The following is a 17,477-nucleotide window of genomic DNA, read 5'->3' as shown; positions in this document are numbered from 1 at the left end:
AAAACTAGGAATAAAACCACCATGTGATCCAGCAACCCCACTCCTAGGCATTTACCCTATGGAAACCAAAACTGAAAAGACACATATATCGCATTGTTCATTGCAGCACTATTTACAATAGCTAGAACATGGGTGCAACCTAGATGTACATCGACACATGAATGGACAAAGTTGTGGTATATATACACAATGCAATATTACTCAGCCATAAAAAGGAACGCATTTGAGTCAGTCCTAATGAGGTGGATGGACCTAGAACCTATTATACAGAGTGAAGTGAGTCAGAAAGAGAAAGATAAATACCATATTCTAACACATATATACGGAATCTAGAAAAATGGTACTGTAGATTTTATTTACAGGGCAACAGTGGAGAAACAGACATAGAGAATAGACTTATGGACATGGGGAGAAGGGAGGGGAGGGTGAGATGTAGGGAAAGAGTGACATGGAAACTTACATTGCCGTATGTAACATAGACAGCCAACGGGAATTTGCTGTATATGACTCAGGACACTCAAACAGGGGCTCTGTATCAACCTCGAGGGGTGGGATGGGGCGGGAGATGGGAGGGGGTCTCAAAAGGGAGGGGATACATGTATACCTGTATCATGGCTGATTCATGTTGAGGTTTGACAGAAAACAGCAAAATTCTGTAAAGCAATTATCCTTCAATTAAAAAAAAAAAAGAATAGGAACACTTAGGTGGCATTAACATAGAACAGGATGGAAAAGTAGAAATCTCGGGATCACCTCTTAGCAGCGAATGGTTGAAAAATGTTGAAAAATGGTTGAAAAATGCTAATATTAGCAGCAGGTAGTGAGAAACAATTGGAGCTAACTCTTGCATGATGCCTGCATGCATGCTAATTCTCTTCAGTCGTGTCCAACTCTTTGCAAACCTATGGACTATAGTTCACCATGGTCATCTGTCTGTAGGATTCTCCAGGCAAGAGTACTGGAGTGGGTTGCCATGGTCTCCTCCAGAGAATCTTCTCAACCCAGGAATTGAGCCCATGTCACATACATCTCGCCCCAAATCTTGCAGATACTTTCACAAATATTTCAACTCCTGGAGATCTGAGGAGGGTAATTTTTCCTTGTATATTTTGTTATTTTTAAATTTATTTTCACTAGTTTTTCTCCACTTCAACAGTGCTGTGCATCATTTTGTGTGGTCTGGCATCACAACCATAAAAGCTATTTTTCAATTTTTGTGACTATCTCTAACTATATTTGCTTGAATTCAAATCTTAAAAGGAAACAATTATGGAAATTTTTAAAATTTTATTTGACAACTTCCAAAAATGCTTCAATATGCATGTCCCAGGTTATCAAATTTAAATAAGTGCGCATTTAAATAATCAAGACAATGGAGAGTGAATTGTTGAAAATGTTAAATACAATCTAAACACAATCATGACATAAATATTCTTTTAATTCATTCAATAGAAAATACATGTTAAAAGATCACACACAAAAAAAAACAGTAATATGATTTCCAAGCAGAATTTGCAAGGTCAGAAATCATTCTGTGTGGCAAATTTTGGCTCTTGAAGTTTAGTTATTTTCCATGAGGAAATGTGCTTTGGTGAGTGTGACAGAGATTAAACAGTGCAATGGGAATTTACTGTCTATTTCTGGAGAAAATAATCACATAAACTTTACTTTCATCTACTCTTCACTTTCTGATGCAAACCATGCTCAATAAAAATAGTACCCAGTTGGTAATTACTCACTCGGTACTAGTTTAGCTCTGCAACCAGTTAGGTGCATCATGACATCTATTTCCTAGTGTGTAAGAGAGAGACTGAAGCTGAATCTCCAATACTTTGGCCACCTGATGTGAAAAGCAGACTCATTGGAATAGACCCTGCTGCTGGGACAGACTGAAGGAGAAGGAAGTGGCAGAAGATGAGATGGTTAGATAGCATCACTGACTCAATGGATGGACATGAATCTGAGCAAACTCCAGGAGACGGTAAAGGTCAGGGGAACCTGGCATGCTGCAGTCCATGGGATAGCAATGAGTTGGACACAACTTAGCAACTGAACAACAACAGAGAGGAACCAGAACAGATGCGCCTTAAAGATTCTTTTAGTTTTAATATCCTCTAATTTTATTATTTTGAATTTCCCACACACTGACCCTTTCACTTCACACAGGCAGACTGTTTCAATATCCCTTTTTCCATTTTCATATCTTTCAATTGGATGTCCTGATTAGTATTCTGAGGGATCTTTGAGGCAGTTTTGATGAGGCCCATCAGAGCGTGACTTTACTTCTTACTCTTCAAGATTCAGCTGGAAATGGTTTTCAAATAATCACTTCTGCCAATAAACATCAAGTTTTCAATGGTTGTGGGAAAAAAATGCCCATTATTTTATAATTGTTGAACCTGAAATATGTCAGATAATTCATATGAATGTTTAAGAAAACTGAATAATTTTTATGAGTGTTAGTATATTTATATAGTATTAAGAACAGCACTGACATTTCTTCAGCATATAATTTATCATTACTTAATAAGAGAGATAAATGCAACCTAATACTGGAAAATAATGGAGTAAATAAAGATGTCTAGGATGATTTTATGCTTATTTTAATATCTTGAAGCAATAGATTTAACTAAAAATCTCCCATTTTTTCTCATAAACATTAATTACATGCTTTTCAGAAGTTTAAGATTAGATTCATTGTGTTGTATATAAAAAGAATGCTATTTTAATTGTGTTCTAAAGTGAAATATAAGAGCATGTCATCTGTTAATATTTTGAAAGCTATGAGAGTCATTAATACTTCTCAGTAATGTTTCCTGCTATCTACCATAAAGGCTCATGATAAAATTGAACTTCTTGGCTTTCTCTGATTAGATAGTGGCATGTAAGTACAGACAAATGAGCTATTGTGAAAAGTTAATGAATGTTACTTCCTGGTTTCACGTCTAATCTCCAAATGTGAGATATTTCAGCACCTTCTCTTTTCCCACTTCCATGATGTTCTAGATGGGAGTTCCTCAATCAGCCCAGGTCCTAGAGTGAAGACAGTAATGATGAACAGCCAATTCTAAAGAGAAAAGCAATACAACCATAAAATAAATATTTGTCAGTTTCAATTGCTTTGTTCTTATTGGTCATCACTGCATAACCTAACATATCCTGACTGATACAATAACTACTAATATCTGTTATATTCATAAATTTAGGCCTGGGACATCACCAATCCCTTCTCCCTACTCCACTACCGGGAGAGAAAAGCCATTTGATAAAACTAATGTGCCATCAGATATTGTTAGTATAATCTTAATATTGAATCTTTTTCTACAGATTTTTTCCAAAATTTCTGCCAATAGATCTTGCTTTACATTATTTTCTTTGTCTCTCTTTCTAATTTTCTGTTAAGGTAATAATCAGAATGGCTCAAATTTATTGAGTATTTACTATGTGACAGACAGAATTTTAAGCCCTTTAAAAATATTAACTAATTTAATTCTAACACCCACGCGATCAAAATCTACAATGATGGTATCAGTTTATAGTTGAAAATTTTGAGATCTGGAGGTGTTAAATGATATTCCGAAGGCTACCTAACAAAGTATGCAGCTAATATTCAAAACTAGATGACTTAACTCTAGAGTTTACACTTTTATCATTAATCAATACTGTACTACAATATATTATCTTTAAAATACTGAAAAAATTAGTAGCTATTTACAGGGGGTTGATAACTACTAAATGAATTTCTGAGAAAGGACTGCATATATACACACCTACATGTCAAGAGCTTCCCCAAAATATGAATATTTGAATATTTATGCACTTCTTTAAGTTTCTCAGGAATATGCTGATAAAATGAATAAAGATAGAAGCAGGCTATTCCAAATTATTGCTCCTTTGAATCAAATAATAGGTTTAAAAATCAAATCAGCCCATATGTATGTATAACTGAATCACTTTGCTGCACAACTGAAATTAACACAACATTCATTGTAAATTAACTATGCCCCAGTAAAAATAAATAAATCAGAGAAAAATCAGATCAGTACAGATACTTCCACATCTACGTGTGTGGATTAAGAAATCCCATTTTGTATAACTGCACATATATGAAGTTATAGAACTACTCACAGTAATCTACAGTGACAGACATTACCTGTATGGTTGCTTGGTATGGACGGCAGTGGTGGTTGACTGCAGAGCAGCGGTTATATGAGTATATGGGTCTGTCAGATTCATCAAACTGTATATTTAAAATGTGTGCATTTTGCTATATGTAATATACTTTAAAAACGTGTTTTATAAAGCAAAATAAAAATATATATTCAAAATTTAGATCTTTACTTCCCAAATCTCAATATAACACAGTTTTTCACTAATAAATAGAATATTCAAATATAATGTTATTTCATGCTTAAAAGAATTAGTGGAAAATGATGCAAAATATGAATTTATAATGTTGATTTAATACATGTAGTCAGTTCAAGATGACTTGCTTTGAGGCAGAAATGATATGCATGCTCCGTTTTTAGTTCATTATTTTTAAAAAGTCATGTTAGCAAAAGGTAACATTTGTAAGTGTACTTCTTCAGGCAACTTTTATCTAATCTGATTGTTGTTATAAATGTATATATAATTTACTGATGTGTAAATTGCATATTATTGAAATATTTTGCCAGCTCCCTTAGGGGATCAAGGGAATGTCATATTAGGTATCTAACAATACCTGGTGGATTGCCTTATGTTACTGAATATATTGAATTGCATTAAGTTAAATTGAAATGAGCTGAATCAGAAACATAAAAATACAGCATAAAGGGCACTGAGCTAGCATTAAGAAACTTATATTCTAGCCATGATTCCATTTAAACTTGAATGAGTCACTTCAGTTCTCTGAACTCCATTCTTCTCATTCACTGAACAAATATGTCAAGAGCTACCTTGTGTCCAAACCCTGATCTATAAGCTAAGAATAGAGGCACAGAAGGCTTGACCTTGAACATGATGCAAATGACCATAAAGTGGAGAAAAACATGATTACACTAATATAACACAACAATGCAGCAAGCACCAGATGAAGAACTAGAAGTAAAGTGGGCAGGGAAGGCTAGACCCTGCCCTAAACCCAAGCCTAAAGAGACTGCAGAATTGAGAGGGTGACTGGGAGTCACATAGTATTTTATCACTAAAAATTATTATATGGGTGAAAGCTAGAAGCATCTTTAGGTGTAAGGGGAATTGCAGCCTAGAGTGGGAGAGTGACGATCAGGTGTCACTGTGCTACATGTAGGAAGAGAGCAGGTCTATCCAGAATGACCCATGGGCTGCATTTTCACTCCTGTGAGGTTGGGACACAGCAGTGATAGCCAGTGCCAGCCAGAGACATGTCGGTAACTTCAGAGCTGCCCTAGAACTTAGCTACTATGGAAAGCAGTAAGAATTTATAGCAATGGGATTTTCATTCACTTCTAATGGACTGTAGCCTGCCAGGATCCTGTGCCCCTGAAATTTTCCAGGCAAGAATACTGGAGTGGGTTGCCATTTCCTACTCTAGGGAATCTTCCCAACCCAGGGATTGAACCCATGTCTCTTTCATCTCCTGCATTGGTATATGAATTCTTTTTCTACTAGTACCACTAGTGAAGTGCACTAATGGTAGTGCAAATTGATTAACCATTCCAAAAAGCTAGCATTATCTACTAAGCGTGGACATACAGATACCCTAAACATACTTAGAAATTTCATTTCTAAGTGTAAACCCAACATTTTCACCAAATTACATACAAGAAAGCTACCTAACCATATCCTATATTTATCTTAGTAGATACCAAAAAGACATATGATAAAATTCAAAACTACCCTTGGCAATACCACACAGTAAACTAAAAATGGAAGAAAAATGTTTAGCCTAAAAAAGTGTGTCACTAAAAAGCCCACAAAGAACATACTGTAACTTAACTAAACAGAATTTTTTTTTAAAAGTAGAAATAAAATAATGTCACCACTTCTATTCACCAATAAACCAGGAATGTCTAATTAGAAAATGAAGTAATATAAACAAATAAAAATATAAAGGTGGAAAAAATAAATAAAATGTTACTTATAGATTATCTTATTATTTATAAAAAAGAAATAAACTAAAACATCTGCCATAAGTTATTAGAATTCAGTAGATGCTTGTTTTTGTTTTGTTTTGTTTTTGAACTCTTGATTGAAAGATCAATATCTAAAATTGTATTTGCTTTTCTATTGCAATAAGATAGTAACAGAGAAAGGTAATTTAAAGTACTCTACAAATTTATCAAACAAATAAATTACCTAGGAATAAAACTAAAATAAATGTGCATGAAATTTACAGAAAGTTTTTTTCGTGATTAAAAGCCATTATATTTTTGCCTTTTTAATCTATTCATGGGGTTGTCTCTCTAGAGATCTCTTCAAGAAAATTAGAGATACCAAGGGAACATTTCATGCAAAGATGGGCACAATAAAGGACAGAAATGGAACGGACCTAACAGAAGCAGAAGATATTAAGAAGAGGTGGCAAGAATACACAGAAGAACTATACAGAAAAAGATCTTGATGACCAAGATAAACCACAACGGTGTGATACTCACCTAGAGCCAGGCATCCTGGAATGTGAAGTCAAGTGGGCCTTAGGAAGCATCACTATGAACAAGCTAATGGAGGTGATGGAATTGCAGCTAAGCTCTTTCAAATCCTAAAAGATGATGCTGTGAAAAAGCTGCATTCAATATGCCAACAAATTTGGAAAACTCATCAGTGGCCACAGGACTGGAAAAGGCCAGTTTTCATTCCAATCCCAAAGAAAGGCAATGTCAAAGAATGTTCAAACTACCACAAAATTTCACTCATCTCACACTCTAGCAAAGTAATGCTCAAAATTCTCCAGGGCAGGCTTCAAGAGTACATGAACTGAGAACTTCCAGATGTTCAAGCTGGATTTAGAAAAGGCAGAGGAACCAGAGATCAAATTGCCAACATCCATTGGATCGTTGAAACAACAAGAGAGTTCCAGAAAACCATCTACTTCTGCTTTGTTGGTTATGCCAATGCCTTTGACTGTAGATCACAAGAAAATGTTGAAAATTCTTGAAGAGGTGGGAATACCAGACCACCTTACCTGCTCCTGAGAAATCTGAATGCAGGCCAAGAAGCAACAGTTAGAACTTGACATGGAGCAACAGACTGGTTGCAAATAGGAAAAGGAGTACATCAAGGTTGTATTTCTGCATATAAGTTAAATAAGCCGTTATTTTTGCAACCCCATGGACTATACAGCCCATGGAATTCTCTAAGCCAGAGTACTGGAGTAGGTAGCCTTTCACTTCTACAGGGAACCAGGTTCTCCTGTTTATTTAACTTATATGCAGAGTAATATCATGCAAAATGCCAGACTGGATGAAGCACGAGCTGGAATCAAGATTGTCAGGAAAAATATCAATAACCTCAGATACACAGATAACACCACCCATATGGCAGAAAACTAAGAAGAACTAAAGAGCCTGTTGATGGAAGTGAAAGAGGGGAGTGAAAAAGTTGGCTGAAAACAGCGTTCAGAAAACTAAGATCATGGCATTTGGTGACCTAACTACATAAAAAGTAACACTTCCTGCACATCAAATCACATAAAAGAACAAGAAAAGACAAGTCACATTAGGAGGAGATATTTAGAACATGTATAACTGACAACAAACTAATATTCAGAATATTTAAAAATGCATTTCAGTAAGGAAAATGTAAATGAAAAAAAGACTTGAAAAGTTAATTTACAGTTATATATATATAAACCCAACCTCAAAACAATCAGAGATTTTTCAAAATAAAACCACAATGGAAGATCATTGTACACCAATAGATTGGCAAAAACTAAGCCTGACGTTTTGCAATATAGGTGAGGATTGTAATTGTATAATGTCAGACTAGTAGGAGTATAAATTGCTAACAATGAAAGCAACAGCAGCAATAAAAATTACCTTCAGGGAAAAAAGGCAATATGCTGAAAAATTTAACATATTATAAGACCAAGGAATTCTCCTAGCTTCAGATGGTGGAGATACTCTTGCAGATGTGCTCAGAATATATGCACAAGATTTTCATTGTCACACTGTGTGTAATAGCAAAAAATCTGATGCAACTCAAGTATTCATTTATAGAGTGGCTAATTACCATATACTCATATCATGAAAAAACTATACATTAGCAAAAATGGATGAAATGGACTTTTATATGGATAACTCTCAAGAACATAATATTGAGTTAACTATTTTAGAAAAAATTTCTGTATTGAATAGAGTTTTAAAAACTGTACAAGATTAAGTAGTACATTATTCTTGAGATTTAAAAAAAAATTGTCTTGAAAACTAAAAAATGGGGGGAAAGATTTAAGGAGTATCAAGGGGAAATTAAAAATTACGATGAGGTATGAAAGATACCTTGGAGGAAATTGTCTGTGTGCCATAAACTGAAAATTGTGATGATTTCAGTCCCCTACAACTGATGACCAAGATAATCACTGGTTAAATGAGTCCACACAAATAAAAGCATCAATCTAGTTAAGAACCAAGAGATGATTTTAACTGTCATGCTTCCATATACTCTCCTATTACCTACACATGTTGACCAATCCTACAAAATGAAGATATTGGTTATAATGTTTCTGCTGACCCTCCATTTATAACATTTTAAAGTTCTGTAAAATGATAAGAGAAATTATCAGACATGGAGAATGTGGAGATGAAGTGAACTCAATACCCATCATCTTGTGTCCAGCAGGTTCACAATTGTATTAAGACCTGGAAAATATGGGAAATATGATCTTTTCCATTAATTTTTTGATCATAAAATTTGACCCCAATATTTACATCAGCTCATCAAGAATGATTGAAAGAAAAAACTCCTCTCACCTGTCTCTCTAATCCTACGCTTTGCTCTTGCTTTGGATTGGACATATTCATCCTGAGAGTTCATAGAGTTGCTTTTATTTTGTTTAAGGTGAGTGGTAATTGGCTATTCTGGCAGCCTCTCAATAGAGTGGATGGTGGTAAATTGAGAGAAAGATATTTTCATTTCAATGCTTAACCTTTTCTGTTCCTGACACTGAGTTGTCAGATTCAAACAGCCTCCAGTCGATAACCTGTCATTCAGAGGACGAGAAGTAAGAGAGGCGGTCCTAAGATGGTGGAGGAATAGGACAGGGAGACCACTTTCGCCCCCACAAATTCATCAAAAGTTCATTTGAACACTGAGCAAATTCAACAAAATAACTTCTGAACGCTGGCGGAGAACACAAGTCACCCAGAAAGGCAGCCCTTTGTCTTCAAAAGGAGGTAGGACAAAATATAAAAGATAAAAAGAGAGACAAAAGAGTTAAGGACAGAGACCCATCCCAGGGAGGGAGTCGTGAAGGAGGAGAAGTTACCAACACCAGGAAACCCTCTCACCGGTGGGTCTGTGGGGAGTTTTGGAATCTCAGAGGGCAGCATAACTGGGAAGAAAAAAATAAATAAATAAAACCCACAGATTACATGCCTAACCACAACTCCCAGTGGAGAAGTAGCCCCGACGCTCACATCTGCCACCAGCAAGTGGGGGCTGAACAGGGAAGCGCGGGCTGCAGTGCTTAGGGTAAGAACTGGGCCTGAAAGCCCTGAGGGCAATCTGAGGCAACTAATGTGAGATAGCAACCCAAACTGTGGGATAGCCAGAGCGAGAGAGAGAGAGAAAAGAAAGAAAGAAAGCGATAGAGAGAGAACTTTGCTGCGAAAAGCTCTAACCTAAGGCACTGCAGGGCCCACTCACAGAACAAAGGACTGAGTGAATACCAGAGGAGAACTAGCGGGCTATGGACCGGCCCACCGCCCGCTGGAGGCAGAAAGGCAGGCAGGCCACAGCCAGAGCCAGCGAGGGGCAATCTTCGCCCCAGAGATTGCCCCTCTACCAAACTGTGAGCAGGTCCCAGTTGCTAACCAAGTCTTCCTGGGATCCTAGATGGCTGACATCCACCAGGAGGGTCGCAGCCAGAGATCAGCTCCCCAGAGGAGACACATGGCACTCCTGAGACAACGCTCCTGCTGTGCACCCAGGGAACCAAGCGGCTGGAACTGGGGAGGTGATAAGACACACCACCCACCTGGGGAAAGTGCACTCACCAAACACTGGTCACCTGAGCTTCTCAGAAGTGGGAAGGGCACCAAATGCAGGCCCAACCGAGTCTGTGCCTTTGTGGAATACCTGAGAACCTGAATCTGAGCGGCTTAGAACTGGGAAGTGCACAAACCCAGGGCCTGCTTTAGACAGTTCCCCTGCAGAGCAACCTGGAGCCTGAGCAGTGTAGACTGGGAAAGCACACATGCGATGAGCGGGACAAACCTAGTGTGGCCCAGACACTGTGAGCACTCCCCACACACGCCAGTGAGATTTGTTTGCAGTGTCCCTCCCTCCCCACAGCACAACTGAACAAGTGAGCCTAAATAAGTGACCACCTCCGCCTCCTTGTGTCAGGGTGGAAATTAGACACTGAAGAGACTTGCAAACAGAGGAAGCCAAAATAAACAGAGGGAACCGTTTGGGAACTGAGAGGTGCAACAGATTAAAATCCTGTAGTTAGCACCAACTACATTGGAAGGGACCTAGAGACCTCAAGAAGAAGTATAAACTGGAACAAGGAACTATCTGAAACGGAACTGACCCCACACTACCTGCAACAACTCCAGAGAAATCCCTAGATATATTTTACTATTATCTTTATTTTTTTTTAAATTTTTACAGCAAACATTATCCTCAATGGTGAAAAATTGAAAGCATTTCCCCTAAAGTCAGGAACAAGATAATGGTGCCCACTCTCACCACTACTATTCAACATAGTTTTGGAAGTTTTAGTCACAGCAATCAGAGAAAAAGAAATAAAAGGAATTCAGATTGGAAAAAAAGAAGCAAAACTCTCAATGTTTGAAGATGACATGATCCTCTACATATAAAACCCTAAAGACTCCACCAGAAAATTACTAGAGCTAGTCAATGAATATAGTAATGTTGCAGGGTATAATATTAACACACAGAAATCCCTTGCATTCCTATGCACTAACAATGACAAAACAGAAAGAGAAATTAAGGAAACAATTCCATTCACCATTGCAATGAAAAGAATAAAATACCTGGGAATAAATCTACCTAAAGAAACAAAAGACCTATATATAGAAAACTATAAAGCATTTGATGATAGAAATCAAAGAGGACACAAATAGATGGAGAAATATACCATGTTCATGGATCAGAAGGATCAATATCATGAAAATGAGCATACTACCCAAAGCAATCTATAGAATCAATGCAATCCCTATCAAGCTACCAACGGTATTTTTCAGAGAACTAGAACAAATCATTTCACAATTTGTATGGAAATACAAAAAACCTTGAATAGCCAAAGTAATCTTGAGAAAGAAGAATGGAACTGGAGGAATCAACCTGCCTGACTTCAGGCTATACTACAAAGCTACAATCATCAAGATAGTATGGTACTGGCACAAAGACAGAAATAGAGATCAATGCAACAAAATAGAAAGCCCAGAGATAAATCCTCACACCTATGGACACCTTATCTTAGACAAAGGGGGCAAGAATATACAATGGAGAAAAGACAATCTCTTTAACAAGTGGTGCTGGGAAAACTGGTCAACCACTTGTAAAAGAATGAAACTGGAACACTTTCTAACACCATACACAAAAATAAACTCAAAAAGGATTAAAGATCTAAAGGTAAGACCAGAAACTATAAAACTCTTAGAGGAAAACATAGGCAAAACACTCTCTGACATAAATCACAGCAGGATCCTCTATGACCCACCTCCCAGAGTAAGGGAAATAAAAGCAAAAATAAACAAATGGGACCTAATTAAACTTAAAAGCCTTTGCACAAAGAAGGAAACTATAAGCAAGGTGAAAAGACAGCCTTCAGAATGGGAGAAAATAATAGCAAATGAAGCAAATGACAAAGAATTAATCTCAAAAATAAACAAGCAACTCCTGCAGCTCAATTCCAGAAAAATAAATGACCCAATAAAAAAAAATGGGCCAGAGAACTAAACAGACATTCCTCCAAAGAAGACATACAGATGACTAACAAACACATGAAAATTTGCTCAACATCACTCATTATCAGAGAAATGCAAATCAAAACCACAATGAGGTACAATCTCACGCCAGTTAGAATGGCTGCTATCCGAAAGTCTACAAGCAATAAAAGCTGGAGAGGGTGCAGAGTAAAAGGAACCCTCTTACACTGTTGGTGGGAATGCAAACTAGTACAGCCACTATGGAGAACAGTGTGGAAATTCCTTAAAAAACTGGAAATAGAACTGTCACATGACCCAGCAATCCCACTGCTGGGCATACACAACAAGGAAACCAAAATTGAAAGAGGCATGCGTACCCCAATGTTCATTGCAACACTGTTTACAATAGCCAGGACATGGAAGCAACCTAGACGCCCATCGGCAGATGAATGAATAAAAAAGCTGTGATACATATAAACAATGGAATATTATTCAGCCACTAAAAAGAAAGCATTTGAATCAGTTCCAATGAGGTGGGTGAAACTAGAGCCTATTATACAGACTGAAGTAAGTCAGAAAGAAAAACACAAATACACTATACTAATGCATATATATGGAATTTAGAAAGATGGTAAAGATGACCTTATATTCAAGACAGCAAAAGAAACAGATGTAAAAGCAGTCTTTTGGACTCTGTGGGAGAAGGCAAGAGTGGGATGATTTGAGAGGGTAGCATTGAAATGTGTATATTATCATAAGTGAAGCGGATTGCTGGTCTGGGTTTGATGCATGAGACAGGGTGCTCAGGGCTAGTGCACTGGGATGACCCTGGGGGATGGGATGGGGAGGGAGGTGGGAGGGGGTGTCTGGATGGGGAACACATGTGCGCCCGTGGCTGATTCATGTCGATGTATGGCAAAAACAACTACAATATTGTTAAGTAATTAGCCTCCAATTAAATAAAAAAAAAAAAAAAAAACAGAGGACAAGAAGTCCCTAAGTAGTATGCAGAGTGGGTGCCTGATATTTGACTCTGAAGTGGTGCCACCAGAAGTTCTGAAATCAGTCACTGATATTTCATCAAACCAGTTCATGCTAACAGGCACCTGGTCTCCTGCATAAGAACAACAGACCTCGAACCATTTCCTACATTTTGTCCTGCACAAATTTCACTCATCTTATCTTTCATCCCTTCTTTATTAACAATCTTTTACCTCCCCCTACTTTCCCTTGTGGATGAGAAAGAGCTAGGAAAGGATGTCTCTATGCATATCATCAGCCTTTGACTTTTCTAAAAATTTCAAGTTTCAAAAACCTATGTCCAGGAAATAAATCTCTGTCATTGAATTACTGAAGTTCTTTTGCAGATGGAAAAGGTTGATTTGACACTTTTAAACTTTTCTCTCTTTTTCCTTTTTGTGTTTTCTTTCTATTCTATTTTTTTTAAGATCTCTCTCTCATCCTGCCTAGCAGAATAGATCAAACACAATAAAAAAGATTATAGGAAGGTTGCTTGGAGCCCTCTTAATGGCTAAGGTGGAAATCTAGCTACTTTAGACTTCTGGGTAAGCCCGTGTCACGCAGTGGTGTCCAGAGCTCTCAGGGAGCTTAGCAGTAGCTTCTATTTCTCCAAGCAGCAAGCCTTTCAAGTTTGAAGATAACCGTATAGAAACCTTATGCACCCAGCATAAAAATAATGCAAATAAGTAAATGCTTTGATACACTGAAGCATCTCCCTCAAGCTATATTCTTTGATGAAAATATTCCTAAAGTATGTTGCATCCTTTTTTACCTTCTTAACCTGAGCATTTAAAAGTTATCATCCTTGAGACAGAGTTGTCATTATGGGCATATTAACTGCATTTGCAATAATAAAGTGAAGTCCTCAAGTACTGGAACAGTGTAGAAATTCTCTCTCACACAATGTGTGGGAGAATCACAGACTGTGATTTTTTTTCACATATAGAAGACTGTGTTTCATTACAATTTGTTTGTTTACAATTACTAATATCTTTAAATGAGGAAAAAAAAATGCTACAATAAAAACTTCCTAAAGCAGTTGATCATATAAAAATGATATTTTTGTTGTTTGGTTTCTAGGTAACTTATCACATATTTATTTTTTTTAAAAAAAAAAGCTTTTTAAAATAAGATATATAAAACACATACAATAAGTTTTGTATATTTATAACTCTTTAAGTGTGTAGACTTCAGCAATACAGCTACACTGCAGAGCAAAATAAGCATAAGCCAGATTCAAAAACTACTCTAGTATATTAGAATGTTTCCTTGAGCTTATTTATTATCAATAATAGCTACAAGAGGTAATCATTGCTCTAACTTTCACTATCAATTGATTTTCCTTATTCTTGAATTTGATTTAAATTGAATGATATGGTATGTATTCTTTTACAAGACATTTTTGCTCTAATAATAAAGATAATGTCTGTAAAATTCATACAGGTTGTTGCATGAAATGGTCATTATTATATTTTTGATGTTGTGTGGCAGCCCATTATATGAACTATTTCAAAATTTATTTATCCATTCTTTTATTTACTGAAATTATATTTTCAATTTTCACATATTTTGTTTAAAACTGCTATGTATCTATATTTTGATAGAGGTATACACTCTGTTTTCTTTGAGCCCATATCCTAGGAATGAGTAGAATTTAGTAAACACTACCAAAAAGTATTACAAACTATTTGTAATGATTTTTATTCTCACTGCGATGGACGAGTGTCCCAGTGTTCCTGAATGCTTGCTTGTAACTTCATATTGACAATTTCAATTTGTTATTAAAAAATTTAGTCATTTGGTTGGAAAAGTAGTATCTTATGGTGGTTTTATGTCAATTCTTTTATCATCATCTTTGTAATAATTTGTTTTTATCAGTTTTGCTTCTTCATTTAGTACCTCCTATATTAAATAATTTTAATTAAACATTTTATTTTGAGACAATTTCAGATTTATATGATGTTTAAACAGATATTTGAATTACTCTTTTTTCTCTAATACGCCTATGCTTTATATTGAGTAATTTTGATTTTGGTTACTAAAGTTACCAAATAATGGATACTATCAGTATTTTATGTAAAGTAAAAGTACATAGGCTCTGAATGAATTTGAGATTTATAGGTAAAGAGGCAATATTTTAAGCATGGCTTTGTGAATTTGGAAGAAAAAACCTCTAAGGAACCCACACTTCAGTCTGCAGGTAGGAATAATTGATATACAGACAATGTATTGAAAGTAGTATTTAATTCTATCCAGAGTGTTTTGAAATGTTAGTACATATTTTACATAACAAGAGTTTATTTAAGCAGGAGTTTCAAATATCTAAGAATTAAGTTGTCTAAGCTATCCCAAAGGCAGTGCTACTGTGTCTTTGGATTCATTTTATTGTAGACAATCTGTTTCCTTCTTCAAACTACTATTTGTATTTTATTTTTTAAGTTTATGATTAGACTCTACAAAGCCACAAAATCTTCAAAGAATATCTGTTAGAGGACATCCTACATGTCCTTCCCAAGGACTCCTGATTCAAAAACAACAAAATAGGATGATATGCCATCAATTGAGTAGAACTGGTGCCTTTAATTTAAATTAGCAATATATACATATGTGTTTATTCCATAAGAAAATAAATATTCATCAGTATTTCAGACAAAAATGACTAATGATGAGAAAATTTAACTAAACCAGAAAAAAGAAGAAAAATTATCTTCTTAATAGCTATTAGCTATTTATTTTTACAGATATCTGCTTGAGACAAAGATTAGCTATTTGTTTTGGTCTCAGACAATTCAGGAGCATGGAAAAAAATATCCTGGTACTAGGTACTGTGGAGTTGAAGAAGACTCTTGAGAGTCCCTTGGACTGCAAGGAGATCAAACCAGTCAATCCTAATGGAAATCAGTCCTGAATATTCATTGGAGGGACTGATGCTGAGGCTGAAGCTCCAATCCTTTGGCCACCTGTTGCAAAGAGTCAACTCATTGGGAAAGACCCCGATGCTGGGAAAGATTGAAGGCAGAAGGAGAAGAGGATGACAGAGGATGAGATGGTTGGATGACATCACCGACTCAATGGACATGAGTTTGAGCAAGCTCCAGGAGATGGTGAAGGACAGGGAAGCCTGGCATACTGCAGTTCATGGGGTCACAAAGAGTCGGACATGACTGAGCAACTGAACAACAACTAAGTTTCTAACAATTCTGTGTATAAAACTCTTGATAAAAATACATACATACATATTTCATAAAACATTGAGTTCTTATTTTATAACTCACTTCTAGCTGCTTTACTGGGAAATCATATTGGTAATAACCATAGCAATTAAATAGTAGTCATATTGTGTTCATTTATATATAAGGAAAACATAGACAAAATAGCCTACCCACTAGCCATCAAAATACTTTCCCAAGTTCCTTCTATATATGCCCTTAAATCTTTTCTCCTCCAGCCTCTTCATACCTAAATAATGGCTTCTCAACAGTTTTTAATGTACCCTTTCTATTTTTATCTAAAATTGATTATCTCTTTCATCCAAAAAAAAAAATCATACACCCCCAATAAAAAAAAATCAAAACTCCATGACTCTTCCAGTTCACCTTATTCATATGTATCCTTTCAAAACAAAGAACTATAGTATCTTTGCCCTTTCACATCCTGCTAAGCAACCATAAATGCTGGTTAACTTGATTGATGCACCTGCTTTGATGATAGTTTATTTTGTTGCCAAGGCTCAGTAATGGTCATTTCAAGACTACACACACACACACACACACATGCACACACACACACCACCACCACCACCTTTACCTCTACTGCAGGATAATCTGAGATACACAAAAATTTGCACTTTTCATCTGTAATCTTTACACATGCCTTCAAATCTATTTGGAAGAAAAATTATAAAATAAATCTCCTTGTGTCAATGTTTTCACTACATAATCACTTCCTAATTGAATGCAATCTGGATACCATATTATGAAAGAAACAAAGCTTCACATTGAATTTTTGCATTGGAAACTGTCAGAAGTGCTTGTGCCTGGAATGCGCTTAATGCTAACAGCTGAGCAGAAAGCTGAGAGAAACTAAATTGCAGGCATCTCAAAATTCAGACATTTTACTGAGATTTTAAAATAGTTCATATAAAATAAAATTTCATTTCAGGTCATCATTTCTATACTATCAAGCTGCTGCTGCTGCTAAGGTGCTTCAGTCGTGTCTGACTCTGTGCAACCCCATAGACAGCAGCCCACCAGGCTCTCCCGTCCCTGGGATTCTCCAGGCAAGAACACTGGAGTGGGTTGCCATTTCCTTCTCCAATGCATGAAAGTGAAACACTGAACTATACTTTCAAATCTGTTTACTTTGTTGTTTATAAGTAATATCACC

Source organism: Cervus canadensis, chromosome 15 (assembly GCF_019320065.1).
Source record: "Cervus canadensis isolate Bull #8, Minnesota chromosome 15, ASM1932006v1, whole genome shotgun sequence".
In the NCBI taxonomy this organism is placed as follows: domain Eukaryota; kingdom Metazoa; phylum Chordata; class Mammalia; order Artiodactyla; family Cervidae; genus Cervus; species Cervus canadensis.
The sequence above is the reverse complement of the archived record's forward strand: the minus strand, read 5'-3'. Positions refer to the sequence as shown.